Source organism: Lathamus discolor, chromosome 5 (assembly GCF_037157495.1).
Source record: "Lathamus discolor isolate bLatDis1 chromosome 5, bLatDis1.hap1, whole genome shotgun sequence".
Lineage (NCBI taxonomy): Eukaryota > Metazoa > Chordata > Aves > Psittaciformes > Psittacidae > Lathamus > Lathamus discolor.
The window spans coordinates 28,255,918-28,272,043 of NC_088888.1; positions in this window are offsets into that span (position 1 = coordinate 28,255,918).

Here is a 16,126-nt window from a genome sequence, read left to right on the forward strand (position 1 = left end):
TTGCCAAGCTAGTAAGGATGCACACTCTGAATTGCCTCCTCTGCCGAACACGCCAGGTGAATACACACAGATACATATATAAATTCACACACACTCAGACATACAGGTCTATATGCATCTATATACAGCATGTGTATGTACTCACATGCATACACACATCTATACATATAGATGTGTAGATGCGTATATATATCTTAGTCAAGTGACGCAAACTGCTGCAGCTGGAAATAACACTGTCTGCTCATGAAAAGACAGGCATGTATTTAGACTTATTTATGTGGTAGAAAATGTGTTCAAGGGATGTGAGCTGCCTCAAAGCCTTTGTCAGAGGAGAAGGGAGCAATCTGTGAGACACCTTGGCTGCATTTGGGTCTGGGAGTAATTATTTACCGTAAGACTGCTCCTGGCATGAAATACCTGGCGGGGGACCTCCTGCTGCAGGAGGGGATTTAGGCAGGTGGGAATGTGTGTGCCATGGCCTCACGGTGCTGTGCAGGAGTCCCCCGTGTGTGCTGGAGAAGGCTTTTTGTGTTGGAAGGAGGTGAGCTGCCCTGTCTGTTTTACCTGAGATGGGCAGAAGAAGGCGCCTGACACTGGGCTCTTGTGTGCAGATATAAGAATATGTAGCCTGAGTCTGGAGAGGCTGCTGAACCTTAAGAGAGTTTGCCAATTATTTTGTGCTTTCCAGTACCTGTTTAGATACCCGAAGATTGACCAAGGAGCCTTGTGTGAGGATTCTTTTTTGAGAACCTTGGCTCTTCATTTTGAATGACTGAAATACTTGAATAAAACGTGAGGACCTTCCAGCTACCTGCCCCAACCTCACCACCAGTGCCATGGGCATTACAACTACCTCTGTAAAATAGGGTGAGGCAGAATATATGTTGTGCTTTCCTATCCTAGAGAGCGTTTTGCACCTTTGCACAATCTAATGTACACAGGACCTTCTTGGAGATGAAGAGGTCATGGCTGGGCTTTCTACCCTGGGCAGGTAGCATTCCTCTTGGGTCAGAGCAGGCTTTCAGCTCACAGCTGGCTCAGGGAGAAGGAGCAAATGCAAATGCACTGGATAAAACATAATACCCCACAGGTCAGTGAGCATTGCGCATCCTGCTCTACGGCTGCTCCGCGAAGTACAAGTCTGCTCCTGTTCTCAACCCAAGAGACATGCTCTTTAGCGAAAGCTGTAGAGGCTTATGCCATGAAGGTCTGCAGTGCAATCCCCAGCCTTGGCGGGGATGCCTGGCAGCACCACTGCCACCATGATCCTCCCTGTGTGCTCCCGAGCTGCAGGCTGGAGCCCAGCTGCAGGGGTAGAGACTGGAGCTGGGCTTTTAGCACACCAGTCCTTGGGGTGAGGGCAGCGTCTTTAGCTATGGGGGTTTCAGTGGGAGACAGCTCAGTTTCAAAGGCAGCGTTTTAGCACTTTGATTGAGGCAGCATCAATTCTTCATGTTTTATATTAAACATTGCAATTTATATTAGGAGAGGTGTTTGAAGTTTCTGAATTTCCCCTTGGCCACCTTTAAATCTCATTTCTAATCCCTTAGCCCCTTTAATGAAGTTCTTGGTAGTTTACGTTGTTATTAAACCTCTGTTTGGGGAATATAATTTTAATCCTCATTATATGCCAAATATAGGTATCAAATATTCATTGTGTAATTGCAATTAAAAAATATAACTCCCCAAAGGATCTTTTATATTAATTTAAATTATGCTGCACTTACATTATGGTGGAAATAATCTGTACTGCTGAAAATGTCTCCATTGAAGTAATATCTGTAGTTACAGTTAGAGCACCTCCTTGTTTTGGTTAAATCCTGTTCCATGACATTGTAGTCATAGAATGTCATAGAATTACAGCATTATTATATTTGAAACCCCTTCCCCCCCTCCTTTGTACTTTCAAGAAACAGTTGAAATCACTGATTTTGCTTTCAATGTGAGCAAAAGCAAAGTAATTAATCCAGGCAGCTTTTTCATACATTTGACAAAGCTTCATGTCACATGAACTGTTTTCTTTTTACAGTCAGAAAGACAGACTCTTTACTCCTGAAAAGCCCTTGAAAATATCAAGAAAGTAATCAAGAAAAATCCCCGTATAACAAATTAAAAGACCTAAAAATATGATGTTTACTATTTCCAACTTAATCATGGGGAAAAAAAAATTGTATTAGGTATCATGGGTCGAAGCATATTTGCAGTGGATTTCAATAAACTAAACTGCTGGCAGTTTATAAGATTGTTCATTTAAGCTAGTGCTTGTAGATAATAATACCAAATTAGTTTTAATGTATCTCTTTATTCTTACACTGAACACTCTTCACAAGAAATAAGAAGGTTTTTTGAAGTCTTTAGATGACAAATGTTATATTTACAGATGGTGATCTCTGTATTTAAAAGCTGCATTAACTGGCATCATCTCCAAGCAGAGATGTTTAGGCAGAGCCAAGCTTAGTGTTAGGTAGCAGGTTGATTACAAAGAAGGGACTCCAGCCCTAGCCTCGGGAGTCAATACCCTGAGCAGCCAGTACAACTGGGTGGATTAGCAAGACCTATCCCTAGCTTGCAGTCTGTGTTGACATGATGGGATATTTTTATTTAAACATTAGGAAGAAAGCAGAAAATGTCACATTTCTGCTTGCCCCCATAGACTTTTCCTTTTCTTACAGCCTTAGCAAGTACTAAGTGGAGAAACTGTCAGGCTAAAATAGAATTAGTATTAAAATAAATTCTAAATCCCACAACACTTGGTGGAAATTCATATGCAAATTTCTGCAAACCCAAATGGGAGGGCCAGGTGCAAGTTTTCAAACTCCAGCCTGTCCCTGTTTTCAGCCTGATCCCCAAGTGTGAGGGATGTGAGAGGGGACAGGAATGGGAAGAAGTTTCGGCATGGCGGAGGACCTGGAGGGTTCCCCACTCTTTCTGTCTAACATCCTGCTGTGGTCTCTCAGGAGAGCAAGCTTTCCAGCAGTGTTTCTAAAGAGCACAACTGCTCAGGTTACTTGGGTGTCACAAGCAAATGGTGTTTAGAGAGCATTTGGAGACTCTTGTCAGGAAAATGTTACAGGGTAGTCTTTGGAGTGGTAGCTGCTCCCAGAACCATAGTGGGAGTATTTGAACAACACTGGGAGACTTTCTTGTAGTAAAAGGAAGCAGGAAGGAAAGTTGAATGGAGTGCAGGCATGAAAGCCATGTCCATGACTCCTCGCACCCTATGAAGACCGATGGCAGCAGTCTGGCTAAAAAGGAGCTTGAAGCCTCTTGTGATCCCTGGCACCAGTTCTGGTTGCTGCTCAGGCTTCCAGCTCTGAACTTGCGGGGTATCCTCTATGTTAGGACATGGCCTTCCAGTCCTGTGGTTGGACCTGGCACAACACATGGATAGCAGGGGTTCTCCTCCAGTGTTTCATACCCAGGAAGTCTTATTGCCTTTCATATGTCATCTGCCCTCTTTCTACTGTGTGCAGTCTGTGTGTCACCAGACCTTATCTTGCTTTCCCATCCACCCACAAGGCAGCTGGGGCCAGGGGACTCCTTTTCATGGAGTCTTGGTAAGCAAATCCAGGGGGTGCTGGGTAGTGAATTGCAGGCCACTGCAGGCAGGGCAAGGGCTATGAAGCTCCCTGCCTATGTGGTGATTCTCCTCAAGTCTACCAGGTAGGAAAGTCATCTTTATTTCAGTGCTGGATGGTCTTGGCCCAGACCATTACTGCCAGACCATGTGAGGCAGTTTGCAGGTATCAGCAGTGCTACTAATTGAGGAAGGGGGGAAGGTTGGGTCCTCTCTACTCTTCATATGAATGAAGACCCTAAGTAGCAATTCACCCATCACGGAGATAATCTGCAATTGGGTTAGTCACAGCTCTTAACAAGGTGTGACCTCACCTTGCCTATGCCTTCCCTTCCTTCCACAGCCCTGGCCGAAGGTGGTACCATGGTGGTTCTGCTGGCAACAACCCCGTTTGACTTGCAGTTTAGCAATAAAATGATCTCTGGGTCTCTGGGTGTCCTCCTGGGCAGACCCATGCCAGGCTGGTGTTTGTGGACTCCCTACCTGTAGGGTTTAACCCATGGAGTCAGGCAGAGCTGAGTTTATAGTGATGGTCCTGGGAAGCGTATTGCTGGGGAGCTCAGAAGCATGGGGACATCCATTAACTAGCAAGACTCAACATCCCTCTCTCAGAGGGCTGGGTCTTTGCTTTTAAATAATGAGCACTGCAGGTTCCCTGGCCAAAATTGCACCCACATTTCCTTTACCTGCAGGTGTTTTATCTCCATCCCCATCACTAATCCTATGCACAGGCAAGCATTGTTAGTACTTTAAGAATTAATCACATGCTGTTTGAAAAAAAATCTTGACATTTGCATTTCAAAACTCTTACCAATTCTAAACATTTATTCTACAAAACTTGGAAAGATTGTAGTTCTGTTTCAAATTATTCCAGCACCGTGGGCATTGCCACAGAATGTAAAATTACAGAACATATGAGACTGAAACCTGACACCCGTTCTTCCCTGTTGTGAAGTGTCGTTGATGAAAAATATACTAGTTTGAAGGGAAAAAAAATAATTACGTAGGAGCATGACCTATTCCCAAAGCAGCTAGCCAAATTTACTCTTGTTTCAGAGGGAGCTGGGTATGTAAATAGAGGAGGGGACCCTTCTTCAAATATGATTAAATCAATTTAAAATGGTAAGAAAAGATGAAATAGCTCCTACAGAATAATGTTCTGATGCTTCTGTGAAAAAGTTCAGTGTTAGCAGAAAAGAAAAAAGGCAGGTTGCTTCCTACTAGTGTATCTCTTCTGTAACAGTGATTTGTAATCAGAATGATACAGAAATTAATAACATTGGTATTTCTTGCTGTTCTATAATCTCTCTTCCTTAAAGCATTTTCCAACCAGGCATTTTCAAGTTTTGCAATCAAAGAGACAATGACTTTTGAATGTAATGAATAATCTACTCAGACATTTCAGTCCTTTAAAATGATCTAGAAAAGATGGTGAGATATAGAATCATAGAAACACAGAATCCTAGGATCATAGGGTTGGGTTGGAAAGGACCTAGGTAGACCTAGGTAGACAGGAGTATTTGTATGGGGATGACATGAGTGAACCAGGAACTGGAATATAAATACAATTGTATTAAAGATGAAGAATGTAATGCATGTTGTCATTCAGAAAAAATCTCATGTGTGTATTTGCACACACACGTGTATATTTCAATGTGCGCACACAGATGTAGCTATACAACATTTTCATCTGAAGACCCCACAATGCTTCAGAAAGTTGAGTATTGCATTTTGCTGCTCCTATTTTACAGATGGGGATGTTAAAGTGCAGAGAGGTTACATGTGCAAAGCATATTGCTTTCTTGAAGGTAATAACCAGTAAATGAGCTCCCAGCTAGCAGAAGAACTGCCTTCAGCAAACCACCTGATGCTTTTGAATGGAGAATTAGACAGTTTTGTCAAGGCATTTCATCTTCCCATTCCAGCTGCTGGTTTTCTCTGTACCTGAGGAAAGCACGGAAAGACACAAGGAACTTCAGACATGTTTCAAACGGAGCAGCCTATTCTTAAAAAAAAGCCAAGGCCAAAACCTCACATAGTACATGCCATTTGTTGCCCAGATCTGGACCCAAGTTCTCTTCTCACCCGTGCACCATTTAATTCACTTTCTAAAACTCTTCTTTATCCACAAGTAAGTAGGAGTGCTTGAGTAAGGAATGAGCAAGAGCTGTAGGCTTTACCCTTTAAATTATAGCGATGGAATAGCTTACGCTCGCAATATGTTGTATTATTCGAAACAGGGAAATAATTTTTCTTTGTGAAAATTAAATTTAAAACATATGACTACAATCATCCACATCTTTCACAAAACATTTACATGTTCCTGAGGGTCCTGATTTCACAAAGGTTGGACAATTTTTGTTTGATTCCCTGGACTGTTCATTTATTCTTCTCTCTCTGATCTGTTTCGCCTCTTTCTCTGTTTATCAAATTAGCCAGACAAATAAAAATGAGCTGTCCCACATAGATGGTCTATTCTGGAGCATGTGTGTGGCAAGAAGCCCTCCAAAATCCCAAGACTGCAGAGCTGGCACCTCTGCCACAAACTTTAATATATTGAAATCTGTACAATTTCATATGACTGATCTGCCCAGTGGTCTGCTGAGGAGTCTGATTTTAGGACACGAGTTTGCATAGTCTCTGCCAGCAATGGCTGGGGAACAATAGAAGAGCACCTTTCCACTACCCATATGGGCTGCCTTCGCTGTAGACTGTAAAACCCTAGCAGAAGCTCCCATCTCCCTCTTCCTTCTTCCTCTTTCACACCAGAAATGGTCTCAAATGAATTTAATTTTCGCTGTTTCTTCATCACATCGTAAAGCCCATGCTGCTGCAGGTTTCTGTTCTGGACGAGCTACTGCTCACAGCCAGGGCCAGCAGCAGCCCAGCTCCTGGATCTGAGTAGTCACTGCTTTGGGCTTCAGGCCTGCGTGTAGCTTCTCTTCCCTCCTGGTTGGGGTGGCTGGGGCGGGGCAGGGCAGGAGCACACACTAAGGTCTGTGGTGGACCTCAAGGTCCACTAAGGACCAAACTAAGGTATCAGCTCCCCTGAGCCCAATGCCTTCAGCCCTCCAACTTGTCCCTTCCTCTGCTATTTGCTTCTATAGGCTTCACCTGGGCTGCTTGCTGCTGTAGTTTCCTGTTAACCAGAGTCCTCCACCACTTATTCTTCACAGCTGCCCACTTGCTTTCCAGGCTTCTTCCCCCAGTCAACTCTGCTTCCTTTTGGCTCCCAGGGTACCTCTCCCAAGTGACCGCCACATCTGGGATGTACATGGCTGGAGCCTTGAAAAGATGTAGTAGCTAAAGGGGTCAGACCTATGGGCATAAGGGAAGAAAGATCTTCTAAAGGCTGGGCTGTAGTGTGATGAGGAAGAGCAGAAAAGAGGCATGAGTCTGGCGGCAGTCAGAAGCACCTTGGTATTAGATGTTGGTAGTCAAACTGTGGTAAGGATAAGGTTTTAAGATGAGCAAACTAAAAAGTGTTGCTCAGTCTCATTTAAAATAGTGGGTCTGCTGCAAACTGCTGGGTTAACTCCAAACACTTCTGTAAGGCACTTTTAGTTTCATCCCTTTTATAATAGTTACACTGGGATTTTGCTAAATACTATGTTCCTCAGTGGTGCATGATTCAGAGTCAGATTTATAAAGACATTTAGGTGCTCCTTCCCACTGATTAAAGAAGTAAAAGCCTAAACTGGTTTGAAAATCTGCCCTTGGGAGCTGCCATGTGTGTCTGGGCACCCGAAGCACTTGAAGATTTACTGCCACTAAAGACCCAGTGAAGATCAGAGAAATTCTTTGCCGAACACAAATGGCAACAAGACATACTTTGAACTGTCAGAAGTACTGCCTTTAATTTTCTTTTCTAAAGATCGGTGTCAATGAAGAATATACTGAGCCTGGGTTTGGGGACCAGTTCTGCAAACTGGGTCTGATGCTGCTGCCATGAGACCAACTGTTGTCTGCAGCAGAAGCCAGAGCAGATCTAAACGACGTACTCAGTGGCACATTGTAGTGATATTTCTCCTGTTGAATTGGACCTTATTTAATGTATATCTTCCCTGGTTCCCATGGGCTCAGGGGAGAAGTAAAACACCATGCCCACAGAGCAGCAGACAGTTGGATCCCAGCTAGCCTGCAGGCACTGTGTGCAAGTCAGTGCACACACCAGCACTTCTTCATCAGCCTTTGACTTCAATGATGAGCTTGGGCTTTTCATGCTTAGCTGGTAGCTTCGGGCTCTCAGAGATACACCCATTTGTTTCTAATGGGAAGCTGGAAACAGAAAGTGCTTCAAGATACATGTGTGGTTGTTTCTGTTTGATCTGATTAAACTGATTAGAAGATGCCACAGAATCAACAAGCAAAAAATGACCTTTTCAAACACATTCCATTTGTTTGAGTCCATTAGGCTTACAAGAATAAATAAACCCTCTCTTAATGCTTCATAGTATCAATAATACCCCAGAAATTATTCAGCACTTAATGACCAATTTAAGAGCATAAAATGCTGTTACCAATCAATTTACTAGGTATTATTGTGCTTCTGTTTATAATTGTCTAATTAAATAGGTCAGACTTGCTTGTAGCGTGTTACCTTCGGCAGCCAACTGCATCCCTCTGACTCAAGGCAGTAAAAGCCTCTCCTAAAAACAACAGCAACACCAGTGTTCCCATACAGCTCTCTAGGTTTTTGCTTTGCCCTCACCATGTGGCCCCCATCCGTGTCCCCCTTGCCCAGCGCCACCCCTCCAAAAGCAGGTAATGAGGGGAGCAGTGCTGCGGTGGATGAGGGAGCACTACGTGCCTTGGCAAAGGCTTCCCATAAAGTTCTGTCCTCTAGCTGCGGATACAAACTCAAGCCGGTTATGCGCACAACTCCAGCGTGCCGAGCCCACTACCCCTCGGCACAGCCAAATGTTTCGGCAGCTGCCCTTTTGTCCTGTTTCTTAAATAAACAAAGAACAGATACAAATTAATGACCTAAATTTATGGCAAAACACACTGCCTTCCCAGAGTAAATAGCCTTAAAAGAACAGATGTTAAAATAGCATTTTGTACTCAACGACAGAAAACGGCTACTGTGCAAATGTAAAAGCTCTGGATGTATAGAAAAGAGTATCTAAAGCATCTAATTGTGCCACGCTGCCTCCCGCTACACCACAAACCCCGTAACCTTCTGATGGTGCCTTGTACAGAATAATTATCCTCCCCGGGGCATTCCCCAGCCCTTCTTGCCTCCTCTTACAATCCCAGTAAACTTTCTCCTTTCATTCCTTTATATTCCTTTTGGAGATGAAAAGAGCAAAATGATCATTTTGCCAGCACGTTAAATAGCGACTGGCAATCCGGCGCTGTAATCCTTGATGTAATTTAGCCTGCAAGAATTGTGCTCCCGCAACGCACCATCTCAACAAACCATTCCTTTGAATTACCTCTTTGTCTTACCCCGAAGGGCGCATTCATTATGCGGGAGAGATTATTTCTCACTAATTTTTTTTTTTGCTGAGACTTATCTCGCCAACGCCTTATATTTGAGCAATTGTTAATTATACTCGTGCGAAAAAGAAGAGAAGTAATTAAGAGGGACAAGAGGGACAGAGGCTTTGGGGAGTTCGGGGATGTTTAGGTATTTATTTATTGATTTTATTTTGCACAAAAGCAGAGGGAGACACGATTTTGCACGGGAGGTGAATGTGCCTTTTGGTCGGTGAGCCGTCCCCACCACCCAGCACCATCAAAGGCAGGAGCGAGCGGCACCGGGTCACAGCAAGAGGAATTGAAAGGCATCTCTGCTTCCCTGCCCAGCGAGTGCATTCTGTTTATACTACACCACATTGTATTTCCAGTCTTACTCAACGTTTTAATATACATTTTCTTGTCAGGCGTCTTGGCAATCGGGTACACGACTTGCAAGATGGACTGAGAATTCCACAGGTGGACTGATTAGTGGGTGGCATTTCTGAGCTCCAGCAAGCTGTTAGCATTATGTCTGTTTGCTTTAGGTACAGATGTGAAATGATTTGACAGTCAATCTCAAAGTGTGTGCGAGTACTTGGGCTTTTTTTCTGCTTTTTTTTTTCCCTTCTTGGTATGTCAAACTCTTCTTATAATACAATCCTTATCCGTCTGGTTGTCCATTGAAAAAGCATCCCCCCCGTTCCCCCTCCTGTAGCCAATCTGGATGCGTCATGCATTATTCAGGAGATATAATTTGTAAGTGTCAGAAGTGGCTTTGGTTTTTTTCCTGTTCGCTCGTTTGAGGACCACAGCTGTCACGACCAAGAGTCCTCGCTGGGCACAGGGGTTACCTGCCGCAAAGGCGAGTTGGTTCCTTTGGGCAACTTGTCCGAACACAAGTTTCCTTAACAAAGCCATAGTCGTAAGCAAATGGTGTTTGACAAGTGGAATTTTCTGTTGACTTGCTCATTTCATTTCCTTCTTTTGGCAGAAACACTTGGAACTTGATTTTCTTGCAGTTACTATGAGCCCAGAATAATAACTCCTAAATCAACACTGAGGAGGTGGAAAGGTACAACAACACAAACACTCAGTAACAGTCAGGACAGCGACATGGAAATATGAGTTGACATGCAGAATAACCACAAGTGGTGCATAATTTATTGATTGCACCTTGTCATGGGAATGATGAGCTCTCAGCTAGAGGAATTATATTTTATATATTTCACAACTTTGGGGAAAAAATATAAATATTATATATACAAACTGCATATACAGTAACTAATGGATAGAGCAAGATTCCTATTTCCAGTTAGTGAAAAAGTTATGTGCATCACAAGGCAACATTGTCTGGAGCCGGGTAAGCCTGGGAGAAGGGAGGCAGGAGGGTGGCGAGGGGGGATGCAGTTCTGCAGCACTGCTTAGGTGTTCGGGTGGACATGGCTAGGTTAGAGCCATTCCAGTGTTAAAATTTCCCAAATGTTGGAAGGCAGACTGATTGTATCATAAACACGGAGCTTTAAATGTGCCCTAAATTATGATGTACTATTTCAGTTGTGAAATATTATATATGTGAACCCGCTGAAAACTGCAGCATGAAGCAGTGTGTGAAGAACAGCAAACTACCCTGGAAAAGTAGGGTAAAAGGTCTGAGGAATGTCTACTTCTTATCACCTTTAAAGCTTTCAATCAGACAGACTCTCGAGCCTCTCCGTGGCGAGGCACAACCCAACAGCTTCTTTCTCTTCTCCTCATCCTATTTGCTTTCGGCACCAGGAGAGCTATTTGCTCCCGGGCTGGGGCTTCCCCCTTTTCCAAGCTGTTTCTGTTTCCTTCCTGTTTGAATCACTGGGTAAGCAGGGAACCAACTGAAGTGGACTGTTTGCTCACTCCAGCCATCACACAGAAGGGGAGCCAGGGTCACAGCATCATTTGCTGAGCCCCGGTGGCTGAGTATTGGGGTGGGCAGCTGGCACGAGAAGCTCAAGCAGTACCACCACTGGCCACTCCACCAGCAGTCCTGACTTGACTGGATGGTTGAAACCCACAAAATAAATGCACAAGAAATCCAAGAGTTTCTCCTACCCAGGTGTCATCCTATAGGAACGGGCTAACAGGTTAGCCAAGTGAAAAATCAGTTTCTGCTACTTTAAATAAATTGATCTTTCCTCTTTCTGCATTGGAAAAACATGTAAGCTTTTTGAGTTCTGCCGATTACTTACTACAGCACTTGATTTACAGCCCTGGAGTCAAAGCTTTCTCTGAGTAGAAAAGCTGTTTCTCCAAGTGCCTCTTTTTCAGTGCTATGAAGAAACATGTCAGAGGAGACACAGCAATGCACTCCAAATGAGAAACAGGGGCTCAGCTCAGTGCTCGCTGGTATCAGCAACAGATTTGTCTATATCACCTTCTGCAGCTAGGAAAGTTACTGCCGTGCATTTGCCATTTAAGTTGTGAGCTGGTCTCATGCTGCTTAAGGAACAGCTTAAGCTGGAATAAAAGAAGCTTCCTCAGAAGAAACCAGTAACAAAGCCTTGGGTGCCATGAAATCACAGTGGAAAAGTTCCCCTCAGTATAGCTAAGAAAGAGCCTCCAGCAGAAAGCTGGTGGTCCTCCTCTAGAGAACGGCAACCACTGCTTGAGCTGAAATGCGGTGTGGTTTAAATGTGCTCAGGGCCCACCCTGGTTACAGCACACACTTTGCTTTATTTTCTCCCTCCAGACCCAGAAATATGTTTACCACCCCGTTCCAGGCAATATATATCTCACTATTTACCATGATTTACAATTAAGTCTTATCTCACAAGTAGAAATCATTTCTGAGCTTTTTATAATGTGAATATGATGGAGACCTATGACTAAATATCTCATTTATTATTTTGCATTAGTCTTCTGACTTTTTATGAGGTTTCTCTATGTTTAAAATAGAGAATGCTTCTGTTAAACACGTATTTCGGGTGACCTTCTCAGAAAAAGAAATTACCAGTCTGAGTACACCCAGATGTGAATCACCAGCAGTGTGTGGAGAGCTGTGAGAAGAGGCAAAGGCCGCTGTGCAGATGCTGCTGAGGGCTGTGTCAAGGGAAGCAGGGCGGGAGGATGCTGCTGTTCTTCTTCCCCAGGCTCTGTAGAGGCACCCACCATGCAGCTGGCAGCAGCTCACTCACCTCGGCGGGGTTCTGAGGGCCTCTCTGACAGAGATAAATTCCTCATGAGAACCACCTCTGCCTTCCTTAAAGCAGCATTACTGACCTTGGCAGCCAGGGACCTGGTAGCTCCTGGTAGGAACTAGCAGGTAGCAGTTCCCTGGGATGTAGTGGCTGCCCATGGAGGAGGGCAGCGCTCTGCTGAACACCAGGCTTCGCCTCGCTCAGCCCGACGTGTCCCTGGCGCGTGGCTGGAGCCCAGCTCTCTCCACTCAGCGCCGTCGTCTCTTGCCGAGCTGCTTATTCACACATCCCAGCTCGCTCTGTCTAGCTGCCTGGGTACTGATGCCAGGGAAGCTGAAACACCACAGGCTCTGCAAGCCCACCCAGACCATAGGCTCCAAAGTGCATACTGCTGCCTCTTCCTCCAAAATTAATATCTCAGCTAGCTAAATTAAAGCAAGCAGGGTTTCACCCAGGCATGTTGTGATCACACCTCCGACTTGCAATATAGACTTACCATGTAAACTGCTAAGCAAGGTACAGTGCTCTCCCAGCAGGAGAAGACAATGTCTGCCTGCAAGGAAAAGAATGTGGGGATGGAAAGCCCTTCTGCAAATGGCTCCCAGGCCCCTGTCCATGCGAGCACGGAGACCCAGCATACAGGGAGAAGGCTGCATCAAGAAAGATGTTGCTCACCCAGAAAGCACTAAAGTCTGAAGGCACAAAACTCATTTTATAAAGGAGCAGCTGAGCAAGATGAAGCAAAGGCGAAGCCACAAAGCAGGCCAGCACTGAGGTTGAGCCCCGACTTGCAAGCCCACCACTGCAGAGGATGTTGTCCATGCATATCCCGGCAAAACAGCATATCGGGGGATTTTAGCACATCTGTGCGGGGCTCAGCACCTGCAGGTGGGTCATTCCTGCTGTCCAGCCGCTCGCTGCACCACTTGAACACAGCTTTGTCTGCACCCGGCGCACTGGGGAGGCTGCTGGGTTTTTATGCTTTGCTTCTAAATCAGTAGACTTGTTACCATTTTTTAAAAGTGTGAATAGCTGCAACAGAAGCCATCAATTAGCACAAGCAAACAGGGCCAAAGTCCTTCCTTCCTCCTCCCCCACAGCATATTGTGAGGAGAGCTGTGCTCTTCTACTTCGGAGGCTGCTGGAGAGGCTCTGAAGTTGAGCGGTCCCGCTGCCGCCTTTGCATCTGCTCTAGGACGGACAGTACGCTCGACGCGAGGGAAGCAGGATGGGCTTTCAGCGCTGGCACTGGGACAACGGGAGCGAGACCAGCTCAACAGCAGCAGCAAAGGAAGGCAATTTTCCCCCCTTTCTGTTCCAGAGAGCCTTCCAGGGCTGAGGGACGTTGCCAGAGGTTGCCTGGGTTTTTCAAGCGCTGTTCCCCCTTCCCAGTATTCAAGGAGCTGCAGAGGGAAGCCCCTCCAGCAGCTTTGCTTAATTACCCTGATCTGTGGAGAGGCTAGAAAAGCCTCTCTGATGAATAGTTTGCAAACCGGACTGTGTGTGCCAGAAGATTTCTGTTGATTAGACGATGCAGAGTATTAATTAGAATATAGATTATATGCAAGGGCTTTACCATAAGTTTGCTGCCATTTGGTCCGGCCACGTACATTTCTTGCCACATTGCTTTTTCTCCCAGAAAACCAGTCTCATGGAGCCAGCCTGGCTCCTGACACAGTTCCCATCCAGCAAGGAGGAGGCCAAATGCGTTCCCACTTGTGAGTGAGAGAGCTGGTCCTTACCAGCCTTGCAAAGGATGCTAAGAATTAGAGTAGCATTGTCCAAAACGCACCAAAACTCGCAGGCTGTGGGTGAGACCCACCTAAGCCCCTCAGCGGGTGCCACCATGATGCAGTCGGACCAGCCAAACCAGGCATGGGAAACGCCGTCGGGGGGCAGCCACTTTAAGTGCCAGCATACACTTGGCAGTCCCTAGTCTCTTTTCAAGCCACACCAAATGCAGCCTCCAGGGCAGGAGGGTTGTTCTAGCCACTGGTTGCTCCATGTTTGCTGGGTCCCTGGGAGCTGCGTGTCTGGTCCCCTTGGGCCAAGCGTTGAGTGGCTCTTTCCCAAGTGCAGAAGGACATCTGGGATGCAGTTATTACTGAAGAAGCATAATGATTTTTCAGACCACCGGGCAGATCAATAGCCTACCTCACCTTCTGCTCTTGCTGACAGCCACAGGTCCTGGAGAGCAAGGTACAAGAATCCCATACTGGGCAGTTTGGGAAACACGTGGCCCACGGGGGATATTTCTTTCCAACCTTTGGTTGGCTTCCTTCCTAAAGCATGATTCATAGCTTAGCATCCATAAAAGCATACTTTTTTTTTTTTTTTCTGTAACCTTTTCATGCTCTTCCAAGGATGGGTACCTCGTGGCACAGAATTCCAGTGGTATGTTACCCGTGCCTGGAAAAAGATTTCTAGTGCTGATCATGTGTAAGTAAGTAGAAATTACAGTCTCGTACAGAATGAACAGAAGCACAGTCTTATCTCTGCTGTGCTATTCACTGCCTTAGATACCTCTAATGTGCCCCTCTTCCTTATCCTATTTCTAAATTAAACAGTCATCCTGTTTTTCACATCTCTCATTATATAGAGGTCTTCCCATATGTCTAACATTTGTTTGAGTCTCAATACATCAGACCATGTAACATGCTGATTCACAGAAATCTCACGTTCTGTAATGACCCAGCCTTTGAAATCTGCCTGCAGTTTTAAGAATCTGGCTCAGATTTTGACTTCTCAAATGTTATCTGACCACCTTTCTTAATCAGGGGTTGCGAGTGTTGCTTTCAAGTCAGATTTGACCTCCAGCTTTCACGTTTGGTTCAAACTCAAGTTTATTGAAAACAGCAACTTTGTTCAGCTCTTTAAAAGGCAGATAACATTCCCCAGCCGTGTTCGCAACTTGGAGGTGTCTTGCCATTACCCTGGATCACAGCTCATTTAAAAGAAGGCAAACTGGCCACTGCCCCTTCTGAAATACCGCCTTCATATCCAAGAGCTGCTGTGCCTTCAGACGTTTCCAAAACTGCTTCAGCCCTGCAGATGTTAGGTGTCTGCAGTGCAAAGCTGTTGCCTCGTGGTGTTAGAAGAGCTATCGACAGCCCCTCATAAGCAGTGCGGGAGATACCGTGGTGTGAAGGCGGGCAGCTGGTCTCTGCTGGTACTGGACTTCCACTGACTCAGGGTTCAATGCAGGTGGAGGTAACTCATTTCTGGTACCATGGAAAAACTCAGCTCTCTGTAGAGAAAGAAAGCTGGCCAAGCAGAAAGACATCTGTCTTGAGTAATGTTTGCAATTTGAGATACTCAAAAGCTGTCTGGACATGGTCCTGAGCAGCCTGCTCAGGTGTCCCTGCCTGAGCAGCAGGTTGGACCAGATGACTTCCAGAGGTCGCTTCCAACCTGAACCCTTCTGTGATCCGTGTCTCTGTGATAGCACATCTGCCTCCACAACTCGGCTGGTCACAGCAGCCTTATTAGCAACCGGTGCTGAGGACTGTGTGTGCTGCAGAGCTGGCCTGGGTCTGCAGCTCAGGCTCACTGCAGGGGGCAGAACAGCGCCCTGGGTCCTGCCTTGGGCACAGGTTGTGCCCCAGTCATGGCTCTGTGGGGCTGCTGGGACAGCAGGTCTCCCGTGGGGCCGCGGAGAGCGCCTCCTGCCCCACAAGATTTACAGCAGGTCAGCACGCCTGGGCCAGAAAGAAACGAGTCATCTGTCACATCCTCAGCGGCGAAACAGCTATTGCTGAACCTGATGGGTTTCAGCGTTACACACAGGTAGAAAAGTAAAGCTGTTGTGAGTGTGACATTACCTGGACACGCACCACAGCACCATGGTCAGGCGTCGATTGTAGCAGGACTGCAGCAGCGCCTCACTGACCCCTCCATCCTCACGATGCTGAGTTTC